The 8,030-nt window shown below is 44.3% G+C and overlaps 1 pseudogene; it reads left to right on the top strand.

Moving 5' to 3' along the window:
- Window positions 1-2,699: 2,699 nt before the first annotated feature.
- Window positions 2,700-8,030, top strand: part of LOC133137001 (cyclin-Y-like) — a 17,437-nt pseudogene continuing 12,106 nt past the window's right edge.

Here is an 8,030-nt window from a genome sequence, read left to right as displayed (position 1 = left end):
CCTCTCTTCCACCTGTTCAAGTGAAGAACATAAATGTGAGTCTATTGACGGCTGGACCATTACAGTGTGTTTGTGTGTACAGCTTGTTTTGGTTCATATTAGGTTGTTTGTCTCCCCATGTCTGGTGGGGAGAAGTGGCGAGAGGATCGGATCAGAGAGAGTTCATCCTTATTTTTTCAACTAGACAGAACAACTGTCTATATTTCTTTTAAAAAAACTTGTAAGAGGAATGGTTTTCTGCAGTTGAGTAACTTTCTTTGCAGTTGCAACATCCTTCCTGTGCCCTGCCAGCGGCTGCAGCAGGTGCCTCTACAAACCGCACAAATCCATCCCCTCAAGCTCGATACATGTGTTTGTCAATGGAAGCTTAATGTTACAGCTGCAAAGTAGCTAAATCACATACTGTCACAAACATAATTCATAGAAGGTAGTCGGGGCTGACTTTAGTTGAAAATAAAGTCAGTAAGCAAGACACGAGACAGTTGTGCAACTGGAGATTAGAGTGTTCAATATTTCATTCGCGGAGTTGCAACATCTATGTTTAGCGCCAGCCCGTTTCGGTGGAATTTTCCACTTCGGGCTGTTACTCCCTCCAGTGGTCAGTTTGAAATGTAGGCGCGTCCGCGCATTCATACCCGCCTCAGAGCGCAGATGACACCTGGAGGACCGACGTAGTCAGGACATCTTGGATAATTGATAGTATGGCACGAGGAATTATTTTCACGTTTCAAGTTACACACATTCCACATTAATTTATATATATTCAATATCATTCATAGGTGTGTTCACTGTATCATATTATTTGAAGATGACATACTTTAACCAAATGCATTTAATTAATAATTACAGAAATCTCAGTTCTCAGAAGACGAGTATATTGATATTAAGTGTTTTGTCTCCGCCACGTGGCGGTACTGTTGTACTGCAGGCGGTTATCAATGAATCGGACTCGAACACTGCACCCAGCAGAACCTACATGTTTGGTGTTGAAATATGAATTTTCTAAAAGTTATTAAAACACCGATTTACAATGTGATAATTTCAACACTGAGATCTATACAATGTTTTAACATCATAACATCATAAGGTCATTCACTGTAGCGGGGGAGAGGGGAGTTTGTTTTCATGGTTTTTTGTTTTTTTTTTCATAATTTATTTAGAACAATGAGTCATCTGGTTTCTACCTTGCTAGGAATCGCAGCCCAGATCACAATTTACACTGTATCCCTACTGGACTGTTACAGCTGAATTAACACTGAAAATGTTCCTGTGTACATTGGGAGAATCAGAGAGCAGTTAAAGAGTAAATAGACTATAGGTTAATTCTGCTTATGATAAAATGTACTGCATCTTTTTTGTTATATATGATTATCTAGCAAGTCATATACATAAGATACATCTAGAGCACAAGTACGATTCAGATAAAAAGCACAACCAGAGTAGAGCCAGGCAGGGCCCATATCTCTCAGTAACCATATATCACACTATAACATCACAAACCAAACAGGGTGTTTTCACATGTATGCATGTCATTTGTAATGAGAAAATGAGAAAATATAGTATTTGGAATTTGTCATTTCATCAATCAAGTCAAGCCCAGGTCTTGAACCCACCTAGAATGAGCAGTTCATGTTTGAACGCCTACCAACCTGTCTGTATTAAAGTACCAACCTGTCTGTATTAAGTACCAACCTGTCTGTATTAAAGCAGTTCTGCAAGGAAGAGTGGGCTAAAATTCCTCCACAGCGATGTGAAAGACTGATATCAAATTATAGGGACCATTTGGTTGCAGTGATTGTGGCTAAAGGTGGTGCAGCCAGTCATTCAGTTTAAATGTTTATAAAGTTATAAAGTTTAAATACTTTTTCACAGTGCTGTATATCAGCACTGCTCTTTGATGTACATAATACCTAATAAAGTGCTCACTGACTGTATAATGCACTGCATATACTCTGACGTTAAATGTTCTTTTTTTAAAAACTTACATTTAGAAGTAACATTAGAACACTGTCTGAAGGGTTCATGCAAGAGGCAAAATAAAACAAACTGGATGTAGTAGCCTAGCCTACTATGTGACAGAGTTTAGATGCAGTCATTCTAAAGCTGAGAGATGGGCTAGTTTTTAAGGAATGCACAAACACAGCAATGACAACCACAACAAACATCCTGTCATGTTTCACTTGCGCCAATTGATTCCAGTTCATCTACACTGATGAACATCAGACATTATTTTAAGTGGCTATTTGAATGATATGGTCAATGTGCGAATAGATTAATATATGAAGACCTTCCTTACGTATCTAAAACGTCCACCTATGTAATTGATAACTGAAGATTCAAAAATCAATTATCAGATTTATACTGTGTGTATATTTAAACTGATTTCGAATGCTGCACGCCGCAGCAGTTTTGGAGCTATAGCTATGCAGCGACTAAAACCTGCGTTACTTTTGACAGGTAACCCACGTATGTTAAATAAGTTGTAATATAAGTATAGATGGATGAACTAGGTTATAGATTCTGCTATTTCTTTGAACTAGCTATAAATATTGACATGAAAGACGAATATGGGATCGCACAGTTTAGAGAATAAAAAGTTCCGCCTGCAGTTTTGAAGCCGTTTTGCCCCAGCTCAGTTAATTGTCGGTTTTTATAGAAACATGAGCAGAGCCATTTGTTACCACCCACTTGAACCGGAACCTTTCCGAGCAAAAATACGCTTCAACTGTGTCGCTCAGTCTGCAGCAGCGGTCCATCGCTTTAGCGGGCACAACACCTGGAGAGATCGTTCCCATGTCTGTAACGTGAGAAAACCAGGAGCACACGACGCCAAACCATGTTCGCGCTGTTCTTTTACGAGCCCATTTTACGTGGGCTGGGCGGACTCGAGGGTTTGCTAAACATGGCTAGAGTCGTGACAGGCAGGAAAGGAGGGGAGTCTTAAAACAAGATCGCTAGTACATGCACCCCTCCCCCTTCCTCCAGTACAGCTTTGTATTGCTGGTTCTGGTAACTGGGACTGGACGAGGCTGCATACATGATCGCGTTTTCACATTCTGCAATCGTGCACGGTTTCTCCCTTGCCGCCCTAGCTCTGTCGCTCCGCCGGGGCGTCGAGCTTGCTGTTGGAGATATCTGAAGCAGAAGGGAACACACATTCGACGGGGCTGAAGGATGGGCAACACCACCTCTTGCTGTGTGTCGTCGAGCCCAAAACTCCGGAGAAATGCTCATTCGCGTCTGGAGTCGAACCGCCCTGAGCCGGAGCTGAGCCGGGAGGATACCGGCTGTAACCTGCAGCACATCAGCGACAGAGAAAACATCGACGGTAAGACACCCGGAGCAGATCATGAAGTAGGCAGGGCTAAGTGTAAAACTACCACCCAACATAAACGAAAAAGAAGACAATCTTTTGACTTAGCCAACTACACCGTTCTACTATTTTCCTTCATCCCGAAACTGACTGAGCGTTTCGGGATGTTTTGTGCAGTATGTGCTGGACAAGTGCAACGATTTGATAAATGTTAAGTTCGAGGTATGCTAGATTTGTGAGACGGATGGAATTTACAGAGGCACAATAAAGGTAGTCTGCTATGGTAGCGCCCCCCCCAAAAAAAAAAAACCTTTATCTGTAGCATTAACAAACGGCAGAACGTCAAAGTCGCCAAACCTGGTTTTTGGTTTTGGGCTTTTTGCGGTCCTTATCTGACTGTAGGCTACACCAAACGGATCAGCGTATTGCACAATGATTTGCCCACTATAGCCTGGAGTAGCAAACTTGGGAAAACCTCGGTTGACGGGACAGGAGGACCCGTCTACAGGGACACTCGTCCCTTGGCGAAATGTGGGCTGTCTGCTCGAGGCTGTAGAATGCAGACATTATTAATATATTAATAATATTATTATTGATGAAATATGTTACATCGTGCGCTGACTGTGGTTAAAACCCGATAACCTCGCCGGATTACAGGGCATCCTATCGCACTGGATTTCAGGGGTCTGCATTTTGCATAATTTTAGCGCCTAATAAATGTAATGTCCGCGTTGCCTTTCCCACTTCCTTGTTTCAATTAAAACGTGGTGGCCGGGTAGACCTGTCTGTGGATAGAGACTATGGAGACTATGCATCGCTTCCATTGTGTTTTTTTGCAAATCGAGACGGCTACTTAGGGGGGAAAGCAGACACCTTTGTTTATGTCTTTGTGTTGGGCACCAAATCTTATTCATGAGGTTCACTAATGAAGCGCCTCGGGGAATCTCCATATGCGTCTCCGCAAGAGGGGGTGCTCTACAGTAAAGCAAACTAATCTAAAAACTAAAACTAAACTATTGACTGAAATGAACTGGTCTCGCGCTGTATGCAGTTGGGGGCGTGGCCTTTCTGAAGGTTGACATTCAAAAACAAAGACGTTACAGAAACAAGATGATCACATGAAAGCATATGAGATCCTATGAAAACTAAACTCTATCCATGGTCTACTACAATGAGATTTGTTGTGCTGATCGAACGCACGTTCTTGTACTTTTGGATATACACGTATACTTCAGGTGCTCACGTCAGTAATCTGGAGTGAGTGTTTGGCTTCTGCTCAAGGCTTCTTCTGTTTAACATACGGTCCTCTAACAGTAATGCATCGTCTCACTCTTAGGGATCGAGCTCCCTTTCCTTGCCAGGAGAGCTGATACAGTTCTACAGTGCTTAGGCTTGTGGAACAGACACTACGGCCGGGGGTCTACTGTACACTACAGACGGGGGTCTACTGCATATTATCCCTCATATCACATATTATCACTGAGTCGCCGTCAGTATATGAGAGATATTGAGATAGTGAGAGATCTACAGTGCCCTCCATAATCGACTGCAGACCTGCCAGTGGCACAGTGCACTTTAACCACATATAATCTTTTTTATTTCAAATCTCAAATTGTGGAGTAGAGAGGCAAATAAAAAAAAATGTCCCTAACATTATGGAGGGCACTGTATATTCAGAGAACTTTGAGTGATTTGCTGATTGAATCTTCTATCAGGTCCATTAAATGCCTACTGCACCGACTATGTCATGTCATCATTAAGTATTGTCAAGAGCTTTTATCATTTTAAACTTTTTTAAATAAGTTGAATGGCCTATTTGATTAATTATGGTGCTTGGAATTGGGATATTTCCAAAATAATTATCCATTATTTTTGGAATGGTCATTATGCTAAAATCTAAGAAATGCAGGCATGGAAGAATCCCTCTGTGCATTAGCTAATGTTGAATGACACACGTAGTTAGATTCAGGATAGAGGCCCTATTGTGTCACTGTGCTGCTGACACCGTTTAAGGGTGCCTGGGAGATTGTTAAATAATGAATGTTTCTTCCTCTGGGAATATGTCAGGATATGATTATGGTTTATGGCAGACCTCATGCTCCACAGACACCCTCATATATCGAAATATCGCTCAGTATTCTGCTGAGATCAGATCTGGGTCTGCAGAGTGGCAGTGTACCCCCCTGTATGGGATAATGAGTCCCCACTCTCTCATGAATCGCTGCTTTGGATTTTGGTCATTTGTGAATCTGGGCATTTTCAGATCCTCACTTGAAAAACATCTGGCCCGCATGCATGATTTTAACAATGCATTTTAATTTGATTGGTGTGTGGACCAATCAAATTAACATGGTCCAGAAACCAAACTGGACCGTGGATCCTGTGCGTCTGGACCCTGATTGGCTGAAGCCAGACTGAGGTGTTTTGAGAGGGAGGAAGTGGAGCTCTGGAGCCAGAGACTAGGCTACAGTGGGACCTGTATTCAGTACTGTACGGGCATGAACTTCCAGCCAGTCAGTCATCAACTGAGCGTGTGAGATACAGCAACTGGGCAGTGATGCAAACTCTCCCTGATTCATCCACAAAATATTACTGTATTGTCCTAATAACACAATAACTGAACAAATCAGCTCATGAGGAGACATCTGATGAAGAAGAAACACAGAAGAAACACAAAGCAAAAAATATTTGTTTCCTCTTCAGTTTTTCTTGTGACTCTTCTTTGATCTGCTTTCTGGGAACTTGGAATGATTGCAATGCCGATGGCGTCTGTGGTGACCTGGGGTTTGGAGCGGTGGCATCTGTCCCTGGACCTACTGCGGGTTTGACTTTGTATTTTTACCATATTGGTGCCACTGACTAACACTGAAGCTGCGGGCTGAAACAGCCCATACTGGAGCAAACCACGCTGAAGCTGGGGGCTGGAACAGCCCATACTGGAGCAAACCACGCTGAAGCTGAAGGCTGGAACAGCCATACTGGAGCAAACCACGCTGAAGCTGGGGGCTGAAACAGCCATACTGGAGCAAACCACGCTGAAGCTGGGGGCTGGAACAGCCCATACTGGAGCAAACCACACTGAAGCTGGGGGCTGAAACAGCCATACTGGAGCAAACCACACTGAAGCTGGGGGCTGAAGCAGCCATACTGGAGCAAACCACACTGAAGCTGGGGGCTGAAACAGCCATACTGGAGCAAACCACACTGAAGCTGGGGGCTGGAACAGCCCATACTGGAGCAAACCACACTGAAGCTGGGGGCTGAAACAGCCATACTGGAGCAAACCACACTGAAGCTGGGGGCTGGAACAGCCCATACTGGAGCAAACCACGCTGAAGCTGGGGGCTGGAACAGCCCATACTGGAGCAAACCACGCTGAAGCTGGGGGCTGAAGCAGCCATACTGGAGCAAACCACGCTGAAGCTGAGGGCTGAAACAGCCATACTGGAGCAAACCACGCTGAAGCTGGGGGCTGGAACAGCCCATACTGGAGCAAACCACACTGGGGCCTGTGAGCAGCGTCTATCAGCGAGGCCAGAAAGTCAGCTTCAGAAATAAAGCCAGAAACCTAGTTTGGCCACTTGGCGCAGTTTGGCCCAAATCCAAACCAGCGCAGTGGGAATGCAGACAGGATCAAACGATGCTGTTACCCCTCTCTCCAGGGCTAAACAGCGTGGTGTTTAGATTATCACAGGTGTGTTTTCTAAAAAGCTTGATGCTCACACCACTCCAGCACCATCTTCTCTGTGATTAACGCTCCCTCTGCATGACACAAATCCCTGTGTCTCTTCTCTCTTCTCTCTCTCTGCTTTTGTGTTCTCCCCTTTGATCTTGTCTGTTGTGGTGCGGCTGACTATCGGCACTGAGCCACCCCCTCTCACTTCGGCCATCGCTCCATGTGAGGAGAGAGGTGTCAGCCCCTCTGCCTGTCCTGCCCCCTACAGTGTCCCCCCATGGAGAATCCTACCCCTGTCTGGATTGTCTCATTCACAGAGGCTGTGAGTGTGTTCAGTGTTAGAGGCTGTGAGTGTGTTCAGTGTTAGAGGCTGTGAGTGTGTTCAGTGTTAGAGGCTGTGAGTGTGTTCAGTGTTAGAGGCTGTGAGTGTGTTCAGTGTTAGAGGCTGTGAGTGTGTTCAGTGTTAGAGGCTGTGAGTGTGTTTAGTGTTAGAGGCTGTGAGTGTGTTTAGTGTTAGAGGCTGTGAGTGTGTTCAGTGTTAGAGGCTGTGAGTGTGTACAGTGGTAGAGACTGTGAGTGTGTTCAGTGTTAGAGGCTTACTAATTTCCTCCGCTCATGCTCTCAGTGGAGTGTGTGAGGTGAGAACTGGGCATGTGAATTTGTGTGTTCAAAGTTTGTGTTTGTGTTGTTTTTCTCTGTGATCAAATGTTTTTTATTCAACAAAAATGTTCCAATATATAACATCCCTCCCCCATGAAATGACGGTACCTTTTGCTCACTTACTGAATCCCTTGTTAATATTGTTACAGTATTCTAGGCCTTTGTGTTAAATGATTTGCCTTGGGGGCAGTCCCCTGCACTGTGTGGTTTTGCCACACCGTTAGTTAATGATTGAACATGCTGCTACACACAACACTGCTGGCAGACGCTCTTATCCAGAGCGGCGTACAACAAAGTGCAAAGTGCATACCCATAACCAGGGATAAGTGTGCTGAAAGACCCTAGAGGGAAGCATGATTTCAACTGCTACCTGCACAACAA

The sequence above is a fragment of the Conger conger genome, chromosome 9 (assembly GCF_963514075.1).
Source record: "Conger conger chromosome 9, fConCon1.1, whole genome shotgun sequence".
Lineage (NCBI taxonomy): Eukaryota > Metazoa > Chordata > Actinopteri > Anguilliformes > Congridae > Conger > Conger conger.
Note: the sequence above shows the minus strand (reverse complement) of the source record. Positions and strands in the feature narration are given on the sequence as shown.